This window comes from Pinus tabuliformis, chromosome 5_2, assembly GCF_031772625.1.
Source record: "Pinus tabuliformis cultivar Carrire ecotype Pingquan chromosome 5_2, CPIR1, whole genome shotgun sequence".
Classification (NCBI taxonomy): Eukaryota; Viridiplantae; Streptophyta; class Pinopsida; order Pinales; family Pinaceae; genus Pinus; species Pinus tabuliformis.
In genome coordinates, this window is record NC_142306.1 from 335707850 (window position 1) to 335722217 (window position 14368).

Sequence of the window (14368 nt, forward strand, 5' to 3'; positions counted from 1 at the left end):
CAAGTCTTCTTGGAGTAATATTTCTTCAATAGTTGTCTTGACTCTTCTCCTTTCCTTTGTTGGAACTGGGAGCATCAACATTTCTTTCTGGCTTCCTGACATTCTTGTTGTTTGTAGCATTATCATTCTTACCTGAGGATTCACCTGTATAGCCAAGACTTGATTTATCTACTCCCAAAATCTTCTTCACTGAATTCTGTCAATCTACAATTTCATTGTAGTCTCCATGCTACATAATCAATGACAACCTTGTCTCATAGAAGGTGTCATCATTTCTCTTCATTATACCCAAGAAAAATCTCCAAGTCACATTATGATGACTAATACATCATGGTCCTCAATAGTCTTCACACAACTTCAATGTGTCTAGAATGAACTACTCTAAGATCTGCACAAAAAACAACTCTCTGTTTCAATCCTCTATTCTAGTAATTGCTTCAGGAATAACTACTTCAGAGGAGTGACTTTCGTGACTTTGGGTTATGCGTTCAATTAGAGATAACCCTATTCACACTTAGATAATCTTCTAAGATCCACAAAACATCCTTTTTGAACTATTATCTGAATCACTGTCAAACACAGGTTCGAGTTGTATGAATGAACCTAAGCGCAGTAAGTCTCGACTTTCTTCATTCTTCAGTTTTTAATGCTCCTATGTATCTCTCTTTTGATCTACCTTCGGCTTCGTTTCCTCTGTTTCTTCTTTTCGCACATCCTTCGGCTTCCTTTGAGTTCATGAGTTGTGAATTGTTACTTCCTTTCTGTGTTCAATGCCCGAGATCAAATCCTTAAGGTGAAATGTTTTACTTGTATTTATATATGTTCCACAAATGACCAAAATGACACATCTATTGGAGGGAGGCCGATTTGTATATTAAATATATATCGTAGGGGCCTTTATCTTGCTTTTATCATAAACTTGTTTATTTTCCAAAAATCATATATCAACATAGCTAAATCCACATAATAGGTGGTCCCACCTACCACATCATCACCTTAATTGCAATCGCAACCCTTTGGCTTCATGATATAACATTTTTGATACCCTACTACTGATGGAGCGGATGAAATATTCGATAAGTTATTTTTAATAAATCTTCGGTTCCACAACTTTATCAAAATCGGTGGTCCGTCGGGCCCACAAGACTTATCGCAATCAGTGGTTTGAATATGTCAAGCGTTTATTGAAACTTGCAATACATAACTTCCGATAGGCAGATGCGATATTTATTTAAAGAATATTATAATGGTGCAGCGGGTCCACAATATTATATCTATATCGGTAGATTTGAACGTGACATATTTAAGACTTGTGATATCTCAACTCTGATACAGCGGATGCAATGTTTCATTAAGTCGTATTGTAATGGAGCTATCGGGGCCATGTTGTATATCGCAATCAGGGGTTTTGAGCAGTGTTACATAAATCAATATAATTTAAAACGTTGATATGATACGATTTCTCTGATTAATTTTTTTATGCTCCTTTGCAGCAATTCTCCTCCGTTGTTTTATTCCTCTCGGTTCTTCTTGGGCATATGCGATATTTCTAATATGGCTCCTCTGTTGTTTTCTTTGACTCTTTCGCTTTACTATGGATTCTCTACAATTTTTGATGGCTACTCTTGCTTCAATATGTTTCTCTTGCTCCACTATGCTTCTCTTGTTCCAATATGCTTCTCTTGCTCTGATTCTGACTTCCAATGTCTTTCTAATGGCTTTGCTCCTTGGGACGCTCCTTGGGTCCACTGCTTCTACTCTGTCTATATATATATGTTCAATTCATATGTTGTATTCAGTCCTTGGGTCCTCCATGGGAAACATTATGATCAATGGGCAGCAATGGGAAATGTCACGTATTACAAGAATTTGCCATCACAAACACTTCCATATTGACATCAATGACAACCTAGATTAACATGATGGAGATCAAAAATCAATTATTCCATTAACATGTGAGGTTAGAGATTAAAATGATAACAATGGAAGAATTCATTCAAGATAAGTTGAATACATTGGTTCAATAGGCCATGCATCCAGAAGATAGTTGATAGTGAAACAATTAGCGTATATGCTTACACAAATTGTAATTGTCCTTAAATCTTTGCATATTCATTTTTTTGTTTACTAGTGTTAAGTCATCATGATTTGTTAATTTTATAAATCTCACATAGTCTAGTTGCTAAATTTGGTTCCTTCCTTCCATATTATGGTTCACACATTTGTTTTTCCCATATGTTGGAGTAGGTAGTTGAAGATAAGATGCCAAAATAACATAGTGAATGAGCCAATGAACTGATCCGTTGGGCATTTTCATTACCGATACAAGCGATTCCCACTAAAAATCAGAGTTCTTAATGCTTTGCATCTGATCTTGTATGCATTTGTATTATGTTTATTTGTTTCAATCATAGCTATGATGATTGAAATTTGAAACTTGATACAGTTCTTATTTCTGTGATTGTTTTGCTTAATGTTACGAACTTATGATTTAAGCACTTGTATTATGTCATTGATACATATATGCTAATAACATGAAACATGAAAATAGTTATGTTTTCTATGAAACATGAGTAATGTTCATTGTTGTCATTTTTAAAAAAAAATCTGGAGCACGGTTGTTCAAGAAGGGATTTTATTACACTTTCCTCATATATGTCAATGAGAGTGATATATCAATTTCAAAATGAGAGTGATATATCAATTTTATGCAATTTTGATTTCGATTGGTTATGGTGCTACACTACATAAACTTTAACAAATTAATTAGCGATGGATCTTTTTACGAACAACTTTCCTTGTGTGGGAAGATTTCATTGTGCGAAGTGCGAAGGTCCACATAATGAAATATTAAAAGCTTCTTCCACAAAATGGACTCCATCCGCAGTTCTACACATATGTTTATTTACACAAAGATAACCATAAAAAAATCTTTCACTATGCAAAGAGAACAACCTTTAATCAATTAATTAGCAAAGTCTTTAGTGTAGGAGAAGTCGATTTAGTTGGAGTGTGGAAACCGCACTCGGCCTGCAAGAGGTGTTTATTGACATTTGTGCTTATGTGGGAGGGTTGTCCCATTGCATAATTTAAGATTTGAAAGTTTCACATAAAATCCATATGCAGTGGTAAGAAAAGGAACAAGAATTCTTTGTATAATAAAACTTACGACTCTACTTCAGCACTCTACACTAGACTCGTATTAACATTATACTATTAGTAAACAAGTATCAACATTAGACTATTAATAAGCATCAACATTAGACGTGTTGTAGTTTCAAATTTGAATGGACCTTCTTGTTATGTCAACTAAGACAATTAGTAACATTTTATATTAACATTTTAATGCTTTCCAAATCATAAATAAAGCTTCAAAGCTTTTGATATGTGTTAATTTTGAAAATATATGGTAATATTGATATTTCAATGCTTTGAAAATCGTGATTTTAGATTTAATATTTTAATTCTTTGAAATAATGCCAAGTCGAACAACACTGCCACGCGATAACCATTTTTTCGTATATATTTAATTGGGTTCCCAATGAAACCTTGTTGACAATGTAAATGAAATTGCTCAGTTCATAATTAAAAAACAAAATTTAATTACCTTTACCGTGAACAAGCAGTGTGCGGACCTACTGGTAGAGTGAAAGTTCCACACAAGGTTTCTTAAACTAATAAATATACAAATATCTCTTTTAATTATTATTTAGTAACATATTTCAAAATAACAGAAGTAGTTTTATGGATGTGGTTGTGTGAAGAAATTTGTTCGGAAGAAGCGTGTGCACAGAACAAATGCATGTGGGCGGAGCTTTCACCATGCCCAAAGCATTGTGCAATGTTTATTAAAATAATAAATGTACAAATCTCTTTTTAAATTCTTATTTAAGAACATATTTCACAATTATTTCTTCCTCCCCATGATATTTAAAACCCACATCAATTAATAACATCTTTGAATGTCAATTAATGATCAAAGGGCGTTATTGAGTATGGAAGAAACTATGTGGAGGTAGTTGTGCGTGTGCGGAGGCTATGTAAAAAATAAATGCTGTGCATAATAAAGGATTTGTGGAATTTCCATGGAATGACAGAAGTGTGAAGGCATGTTTAAATTGTAATATGTATTCAACTCTTTTGGATTTAGTGCACTTCAAATTTGATATTAGTAGATTGTGTAGAGTGTGGAGGTCTACACAATGAAACTTGAAAGCTTGGTTAGCACTATGGTGCAAGAACAATACTTCTTTTAATAATCAATAGATTTTGTAGAATGCGCTTTGAAATATGCATGTGGGTGGCCTATATTTCTACAAAAGAAAACACTAACTGAAGAAATAGAAGCAAGACATTATGGACATGTTAACCACTGACCTTATTAGATAAATCTACAAAAGTTTTAAATGAAAAGTAGTATAAAATTAATTTCGTCGGTGCAAATGAAGTTCAATATGCAGCGCCATTCTCCTACACATAGCATGCCCTCAGCACATTCATAGCTCCACACAATGAAACATAACAATGTCAATTCAAAATTCTCTTTGCATCTTTGTTTTCCCCTACATACTTCATCCTCCGCACAGTAAAACCTCTACACAATGAAACATAGTCAATCTTCATTCCGCAGAATGTTGGAACCATTTGTGAATGTAATAAGATAACATTTATGCCATAAAATAAAAATAAAAATAAAAGGAAGCCTAGAATATCGATAATATGTCTATAAACGTTTGAGGATGCAGATAACTTTCAGTGTTATGACATTGTGAAAAAATCATTTTTCTTTGAACATTTTTAAAAAGGTAGCACTAAATAGTAGTTCACAAATCACAACTCAAGATATTTGATTATCCATTTCCATGTTTCACCTTCATATAAGAACAACATAAGGGAAATGAGTCTCAAACTACTTGGTTAAGAAATATTCTAAGAAATTGATTCGCATAAGAATTTTTTGGTCTTCATCCATATTTTTCCGCACATACCCTGTCATCTACTCCGTAGAATAAAAAATAATAATATTAATTGCATATTTGTTCAGTGTTCCCCGTTTACTCTCACTTTGCAAAAGACTTGCAAATATGTCAATTATAACACCATTGGACAGAGAAATAACATGCTTCTAAAGAATTCACAATATCATGAACCGATAGCATAATCAAAACCAGTGAAAAGTAGTTGATGGTCTCATTGATTTTCTCTAACAACATTTCCTGAAACTTTTCTAGATCTTTAAACTACCATTTAGTGTATTGTGCTCTTGGAAAAAAAATAGCCTTAGTCTCGAATACAAATTGCTAAAAATATCTAAATTATTTTTTCCCACCTCATGTTTAAAGGTTTTAAACAACTGGTCAAGCTTTTCATGTAAATCATTGTGTGAAACTTTGCTTGTGTGGATATTTCCACACACTAAAAACTCTGCATAAGAAAATCTCCACACAAGTTTAGGAAATGCTATTAAGGTTTATTTCTTAGCATTGGCTGGGGAGCTAAGTAACATATGACTATTACAGTGGTAATGGAATTATTAAAACTATAGCTTTAACATTTTATTAAATTCATGAAATTATTCATATTTACTAGTTAATCATTTATTTCAAAGCATGTAAAAAAATTAAGCATCTAAGAACACATGGCATTGATTATTTTCTTTATTTTTAAAAGGAAGGCATTAAATCCATTGACTTTTGATTAGTTTTTTTTATTACAATTTTTCTTATCTATCGGTCCAACTATGTTAAGTATCTAATACATATGTTCAATATTTATATTGTAACATGGAAATGCTAACTACCAATTTTGGTTGTGTTGTATGTAGAAGCATTCATTAGGTGTTCATCATGCAATCATTTTAGCATACACGTTACAAATGCATGTCAAACTATTTTTTGAAGGAGATGGTTACAAATAGAATCATCATCATGGATGTATAGTATTGTTCTAGTAGTTGCACACCTTGAGGGATTATCATTTGAAGTGAAAGTGAAAAATGTGCAGCATTATTGATAAGTAGATGGTGCATTGTTTATACTCTATGTGATTACTAAGAATGTTTATACAATATACGATACAGTCTTGTAGCAATGATGTACGAAATTCAAATACTATATAATGTGATAACACTTAACACATCTGGACAAAATACATTATTGTCATATAGTTCTTATGTCTGAAGTAGTTTCGTGCTATGGAATTAGAACCTCTTATTTTTCTTATTTATGTATATTTGATCTATCTCATATCATCATAGCAATGGAAATGAATAAAAGCATAACAAATATTGTTAAGGACAATGATAACTCTTCTAAGAGGTATGTTTCTGTTTTATTTATTGTACTTTGATTATATTTTCATTACATAGCCCATTGTCTTTTGCCCCCTGTTGTTTTTGGGCCAGATTTTTTAATGTACTATAACTAAAAGAAAATCTTTTTAAATTTCTAGGAAACATGTGACACTTAGATATTCGGATCTAGGACAACAATTACAAGGAAAATCCTACTTTGAACATTTCTATAAAACTTTTGTATTTGCTAAAATTAAAACCTATCTAGATTTATGTACACTAGTAATGACTTTGTGTTATCTTATTTTATTTTCATTAAACAATTCTTACTTAGTTCCAATTATAATGTCCTTTTAAGTAGTGATTTCAGTTTATTATTTGTGAACGGGAAAAAGGTATCGAATTCGAATGAATTATTTGTGAAAATGCAAAAGTTATTGAGTTTGAATGATGTCACAGTAGAGATTGACAAGAGTGTAGCGATATCAATGAGAAGTAATACATAAATAGATATCACAACAGCAAAAACAAAAGCAACGGAAATTGGTAAATAAATAAATGAAAAAAGGTGCTTCTGCACACGTTTAATTAACTCTGTATCAGATTTCTTCTTTCTTTAATTTTTTTTCTCTTTGTTTTTTTCTTTGTGTTTCTATTCTTTTCTCTATTTAAATGTGTGTGTGTGTGTGTGTATATATATATATATATATATATATATATATATATATATATTCAATTCAATGTTCATGACTAGGAAAAAAGAGGTCGAGTCTATGCCATTATTGATCGAAGATATCAGTAACAATATAACTGGGAAGATTTTTCATGTCGTTGTCTTGGTTACATATCAAACATTTTTGGACAAAGAAAATAAGTTAAAATCAATACTTTGTGTAGACTTAACAGATAAGAAAGTGGAAATGACAATAACATTGCTTGCACCAACACTGTTAATCAAACAATATGAGTCAAAGATTATTGCCAATGTTGGTCTTTCTATTAAATATTTCAAAACTATTCAAAAGCATAAATATGATAATGGTGATTGTGAGAAAACTATTTGTTTAAATAGTTTTAGTAGTGTAAAAAACAATTTTCTTGTTTGTGCAGAGTAAAAAAAATTTCCAAACGTGATGATTACAAATTTGTCATGTAAAAAGGATGTGTTTCCAGTGGGCACAATCGCAGCTATTGTAATTTCGGCAATGCACACAACAATGCAATCTGTATTGGAAATAAAATACGATAATGGAGAACATGACATGGCTACAGTAAGATTTGTCTTATTTGAGATCTCTATTGTTATGAAGTTATTGTCCATCTGTTTGTTTTTTTATCCATTAGAAAAACCAATTTTCATTGAAATAAAAAAACAAGTTACATATTCATAGGTATGTACATTCCAATGTTGAGAAAAAAAGTATTCATCATCTGTTATATGGTTTTCACGTATTGTTTTAAAATGTTTCACATGTAATAGGTTCAAGGACATGATAAACTTATTTGGGCATGTGTCTCAATTCAAAGAGACTTGCAACAAAGCATTTTCCATTGATTTTTCTAAAAATATAGTTAAAAAACAAGAAAGAGTTCTTCGAATTTCACAATCAACGTTCATATGCCCATTGAAAATAGGAAAGAAGGATAACAATCTAAGAAACTTAATTTCATCACCAAGTGGAATATGCATGGTAAACTATATCATATTGTTTAAGTACACATAGATAAAGAACAAGAAATTTAAAAAAACATTTTGTTTCATGTTACTAAGCCTTTGTTTTCTATATCAATTTTACAGTATTTCCAAGGATATCTAATAGTGATTAGTACATATATGAATCCATTTTAGATTGTATGTGTGAGATGCAACACTCTAATTACAAGTACCAGAACAATGAATAAAACTATGTTTTATTGCAGCACTTGCAAGCAAGACTCTCGTTTCCTTTATTTTCATCAGTTAAACTGCACCATGCATGCAAGCGATAGGATTGAAATATAGTGTATTATGAGGGGTGTCAAACTAGAAAGAGTATTACCTGCACTACAACAAATTTCCTATGAACAATATTGTGCAGACAAAATAGATGCTACTTAAATCTTGACCAACTTCGAGACGCATGGCACATTTATAATAGACCATGAAAACATAGTTGTACGTATACAATGATGGGTTTCTTTGTTTATGTTGTTAAGAAATTTGGTAACAAAAAATTTCTCGTTCCTTGCATTGCCAAGCACCCTAAGATTGCCTCAAAATTTCTAGTTCAAGAACTACATTTTTTTTATTGAAAACTCTTTTGTTTTACTCAATACTTGGGATTTGATTTCACATTATCAATCAATATATTATGCTCATGGAAATAAGATTAGAAATGTAATCATCAGAGCAAACAAGATGATTTCTTCTACCAATACAAATACTAGTATGACATTGTAAAGGAACATAACTCAATGAACAATTTTTGTTTCGACTTTATGTTTGTACTATGCTATGTCATTTTTTGCTTTCTTGCAATCTCATTTCTTACATTGTTTTGTTGATTTATCAAATTTGTAAGTTCTATAAGTACTCAAGAAATATTACAAGTTGGTTACATTACAATTTTCAGTGACATTACTTTACAATCATGTTTTCTTTGTTTATAGTGTCAACCACTCCAACATTTTTTTTCAATTTAAAATGTTATTCCATAAAATATTTAAACAATTCTCTAAATAAGTCATTATCATACAAATCTGAAATGAATTTCTAAACCAAATAAGCAATATTACAATATAACTTATAAAACATATTGTATGTATACATACATCTGTAATCCTGAATAGTATGATATGTTTCTTTTTTAATTCAACTCTATCAATAATATTACAATACATAGCCATTAGCATATACTGAATTTCAAAATTGGTTCAACAAATAACAAAAAATGGTAGATATTTCTTTACTAATTAACCATTGTTTCTGGACATTAACGCTTCTATTGTTTATGTTGTTAGAATCAAGAACTTATTCCTATATTCATGTTTTTCAATAGCTCTTTTGACAGCATTCTTATGACATCTATTCCATCTTCAAGATGCCTAAGCATTTGCTGAAGTTCTAGTATTTTATCCATTAGCATTAAAATATATTTGTTAAGAATTAAGATATCTTGGCTCCCTGCATGTATCTCTTCCTCTATGCTTCTACCATTGTTTCTTTGGACCATTTATTCTTTGTTAGTAACAATCAAAAAAGATAGACAAATGATAAAGAAAAACCTTAAAACACTTAACATTTTTAGAACAACAAAGCAAGTCGATTGCCCCTAACTTACTAACGAGTCTAGAACAAAATGAACATCGAAAAATTGTTTTGACAGGAAACAGATGTATATATAATGTGTCAAAGGCAATGATTCATCTAAATTACGAATTGACATCTAAGTTCTGAAACGACATTTAACTACTATCAATTTTAATGGTATCCACTAACCAGTGACCGTCATCAATGTGGCTAGTATAATTTGTTTGATCTTTAATCAAAAAATATTTTTATGAAATATGTTACTTTAAATCATATGTGTTTTACTTAAATTCCAACTTGACATATTCCAATTGACACGATTAGATTTCATTATTGATCTGTATTACATGCTTTAGAGATCGATATCGAGATATTCTTTTATTAATATCATAAACTACATTCTATTTTCATTAATTAAATCTCTTTTGCCAATAAATAAACTTGTATTTTCCGTAATTGTTCATTGAACTAATGCATGTTCAACACATTTACTACGTATACTTGCCTTGTTATCAACGATATTTTACTTTGCGAAAGTAATTTCAGATCCTAGATTTCAATTTGTGACTTGGATTCCTTGTTGTCTTTGTCACATTCTCTAAATATTAAATTAACTTTTTTCACTGAAATAAGTAAATTAGGAAACAATTTATAACTTCGCATGGATTTTGCCATTTTCCGTTAGGATAAAACTAGCATTCCAAAACTATTATAATATTTTCTGCACAACAAAAGATTCGATTGTAAACTCTGCAACAGTCCAACAAAACTTTCAACATCTGAAAAAATTGTAATATCATTGCATTTCCAAAAACCTTTTTGCTTTGAACATCACTAGAAAATTATGGCTGAATAAAATTATCCATTTCCATGTTTCATTTTCATATAGACACAACATAATAGAAATATGTCTGAAACTATTTACTCAAGAAATAATATTCGAACTAAAATGAATTTGGCATCGAAAAAACGGAATTAGGTAAATTTGTATTACTATCACTACGCTTGCAACCTAGTGTATGGGCTATGTGTTGGTGAATTGTTTATAGGTGTGGAATTTAAGGTTTACGACTAACATTTTTGCCTAATGGAAATAGAGCTCATTAATGACAATAGAGCTCTATATAACTCAACTAGCCATAACCCATTTCAAGTAGGCCTTGGATTTAAACCATTGTGTCTCATTGATCTTGCACTACTCCTTGTAACTACCCAAGCCGAATGTATAATAATTACATAATAAAATATGGTATAAACACTAATATTATACTACAAAAATAATGAGTATAATATACGATGTTAAATTTGATAAATGAAAATTAATAATGTACGTTAGCTTTGAACTTTTCCACAGTTAGACTTTGCACTCACGCATGTGTTCCGAGAAAAAATATGCAAAATCCTTTAGTGTAGAATACGGGGGTTCACAAAATAAAAGATTGAAAGGTTCCTCCAAAAAATCATTAGGGGAATTTTGAGGTCTAAAAATGGACCTCCTAAGGAAATTATAAAATAATAGTATAAATAATAAAATAATATTAGATTACATCATCAAATTTTAGAGGGAAAAAAGAAAAGACTATATTTTCAACTCGTATTTTCAACTTATCTCCCTATGGGTTTACTCAAATTTCGAGTGGAAACACTCGTTCAATGCAAAATTTGATTCTTCATCCAAGGAGTACCCATGTTGCATACTTTCGATGGACCCTACTACACGAAAAATGAGAAGTACATGAAAAATGTGCTTACAACCACATTTTTTCATGTCTTTCTCATTTTTTGTGTCGTAGGATCCTTCGAAATTATGCAACACGGGTACTCCTTGGGTGAGGAATTAAATTTTTCATCCAACAAGCACTCCCGCTCGAAATTTGTGCAAAAACTTAGGGAGATAAGTCGAAAATACGAATTGAAAAAGTAGTTTTATTATTTTATTAATTTTTAATCTTTTTACTTTTTTACTCCAAAAATGGTGAATCATCCCCCATGGTTGACATAATAATCTTAAATCCTATTGGTTCTTATAACGTTTATTTTGGTTGTACATTTCTCTTAGGAGGCCCATTTTAGACTTCAAAATTCCCCTAATGGGATTTCCTCCGTACTTCCACACATCTGCCTAATTTCAGCAATGTAACCATAAATAAATATTTTGCTCAATGACCCAATTTTCTCATCACTTTGCATAGCCTTTACTCAATTGAATACTGATATTCGGGAATACAAATATACACATTATTTATAATTAAAATATTTCCAAGAGAAAATATGGATTATTTAACAATAAAATATTAGCAAAGAAAGCATTATTTATAACTAAAATATTAACAATAATATCGTATGGGTCCATTGCTTGCCTCAGTGTTATTGCAAAAAACAAATATGGATTATTTATTACTAAAATATTAGCAATGAAATCCTTCAATGTGGAGTCCAAAGATCTGCACAATGAAAGCTTCTAAGCTTCCTCCGCACAATAAACTTTGTCAACACTTCCGCACATGTGCATAATTTCATAAAGATAACCATAAACAAATATTCTCATCCAATCAGAAAGTAGAAATAACATTTACTGAAAATTCAATAATTGTTTTGAATATATGAAATATATATATATATATATATATTGAGAATTTTCCCCAAAACTTTGGTTAAAATTGCAAAAACACACAGCCAAATAATGCATAGTTAACACAACTTAACCGTGAAGCAGAACTAAATGCTTCCAAAATTTTGTACATTAATTATTATCATTACAATAATTACGTAATAAAATATGTTATAAACAGAACTGTTATACTACAAAAATAGAGAGCACAATATGGAATATTAAAGTCGATAAATGGAAATTGATATTGTATTTTGGCTATGAAATGATTGTGCGACATTGTATAGTAGCTTGAATTTTTCCACAATTAGTCTCCGCACTTATGCACATGTTTAAAGAAATAATATATAAAAGTATTTAGTGTGAAGTGCACAGATCTGCACAATGAAATCTTAAAAGATTCCTTATCACAATGGAACTCCTCTACACTTCCACACATGTGCCTAATTTCAGTAAGATAACCATAAACAAAGCTTGTGCCCAATGATCTGAACATTGATGTGGTTACAGGTTCTTTTGCATTCCAAAACAATTCAACTTTTACTCAATTGACTAGTGATATTTGAGAATATAGAAATTTGCATTATTTATAACTAAAATATTGCAAACAACAAATATGGATTATTCAATACTAAAATATTAGCGATAAAAGAATTATTTATAATTAAAACATTACCAATAATATTGTATAGGTGAACCACTTGTCTCGGTCTTATTACAAAAATGGGGCTCATTTGCATAGATGGGGGTGCTCTAACACTGGCACTAAGCGCTCAGTGTGGAATGCAGAGATCCGCACCATGAAAGATTGAAATATTCCTTCACACAATGGACTTTCTCCATACCTCCACACACATGCCTAATTTCAGAAAAATTGCCATAAACAAAGCTTGTGGTCAAAGATGTGAAAATTGATGTGCTTGATAAGCAAGTGGCATCTTTATATTATGAAAAATATTTGGGAGTGATCTTCTAGCGAAAGTGAATACAAAGATACACATTATTTATGACTAAAATATTAGCAACAATATCATGTAAGTCCAGCGCTTTCTTCAATGTTATTGTGAACAACAAATATGAATTATTTAATACTAAAATATTCACAATAAAATATTTTAGTGCAAAGTGCAAATATCCGCACAATGAAAACTTCCTCCGCCCTTCCGCACATGTGTCTAATTTGAAACATTTGGAAATATGAAGATATGCATTATTTACAATTAATATATTATCAATAATTTAAGCATAAGTATGCATTATTTAATATTAAAATGTTACTCACAATTATAGAGTATTCCCATCAACTTAGTAGTTTTTCTGATAATATTTTTCCCTTGCATTTCTTTCAAGTGGAAGAGTGATTACTGATGGCATAAGTGTGAAGATTCACACAGTGAAAGCTTCCTCTACACAATGGACTTCGTCCACACTTCTGAACATGTGCCTAATTTGAAACACATGCAGAAATATGAATATATGCATTTATCTTGGTCCTCATGATGAACCTCATTAGTAGGTTCGAAACGTTGACCCTTTTAAAATCAATGTTTATGTGATTTCTCTGAAAGCTTCTTCAAAAATTAAAATATTGTCAATACTATAAGCATAAACAATCTTATTGTGAACGACAAATATGGATTATGTTTTAATATTAAAATATTACTAAAAAATCACACAATGAACCTTATATGCACTTCCACAAATCTTCCCAATTTCAGGAACATAACCATAAACAAAGCTTCTACTGAATAAAATGTGGTTTTGTATAGAAATTTGTGCACACTTCGCACAACCTTTATTCAATTGACTACTGATATCTATACAATATTGATATTTGTGAAGGGCTCTTCGTGAAAAAATAAATACATAGATATGCATTATTTACAACTATAATATTAGCAATAGAAGTCTTTAGTGTGATGCGTGGAGATACACACAAAGAAATATTTTTACGGGGATGTAGAGGGAATTTTAATTAGTTTAACTATGAACATATTTTGAATTCATACTATTATGTTTCATTGTCCGGAGCTTTTACTAATCACAGGATGGGGTATGTATGGCAGAACAAGGGTGCATAGAGAACTTTATTCGGTTTCTTAAAATATTTCCTTGTGCAAAGGACGGAGTATGTGCAGGAGAGCAGTTGTGTAGAGCTCTGATTTTATAGAGCTAT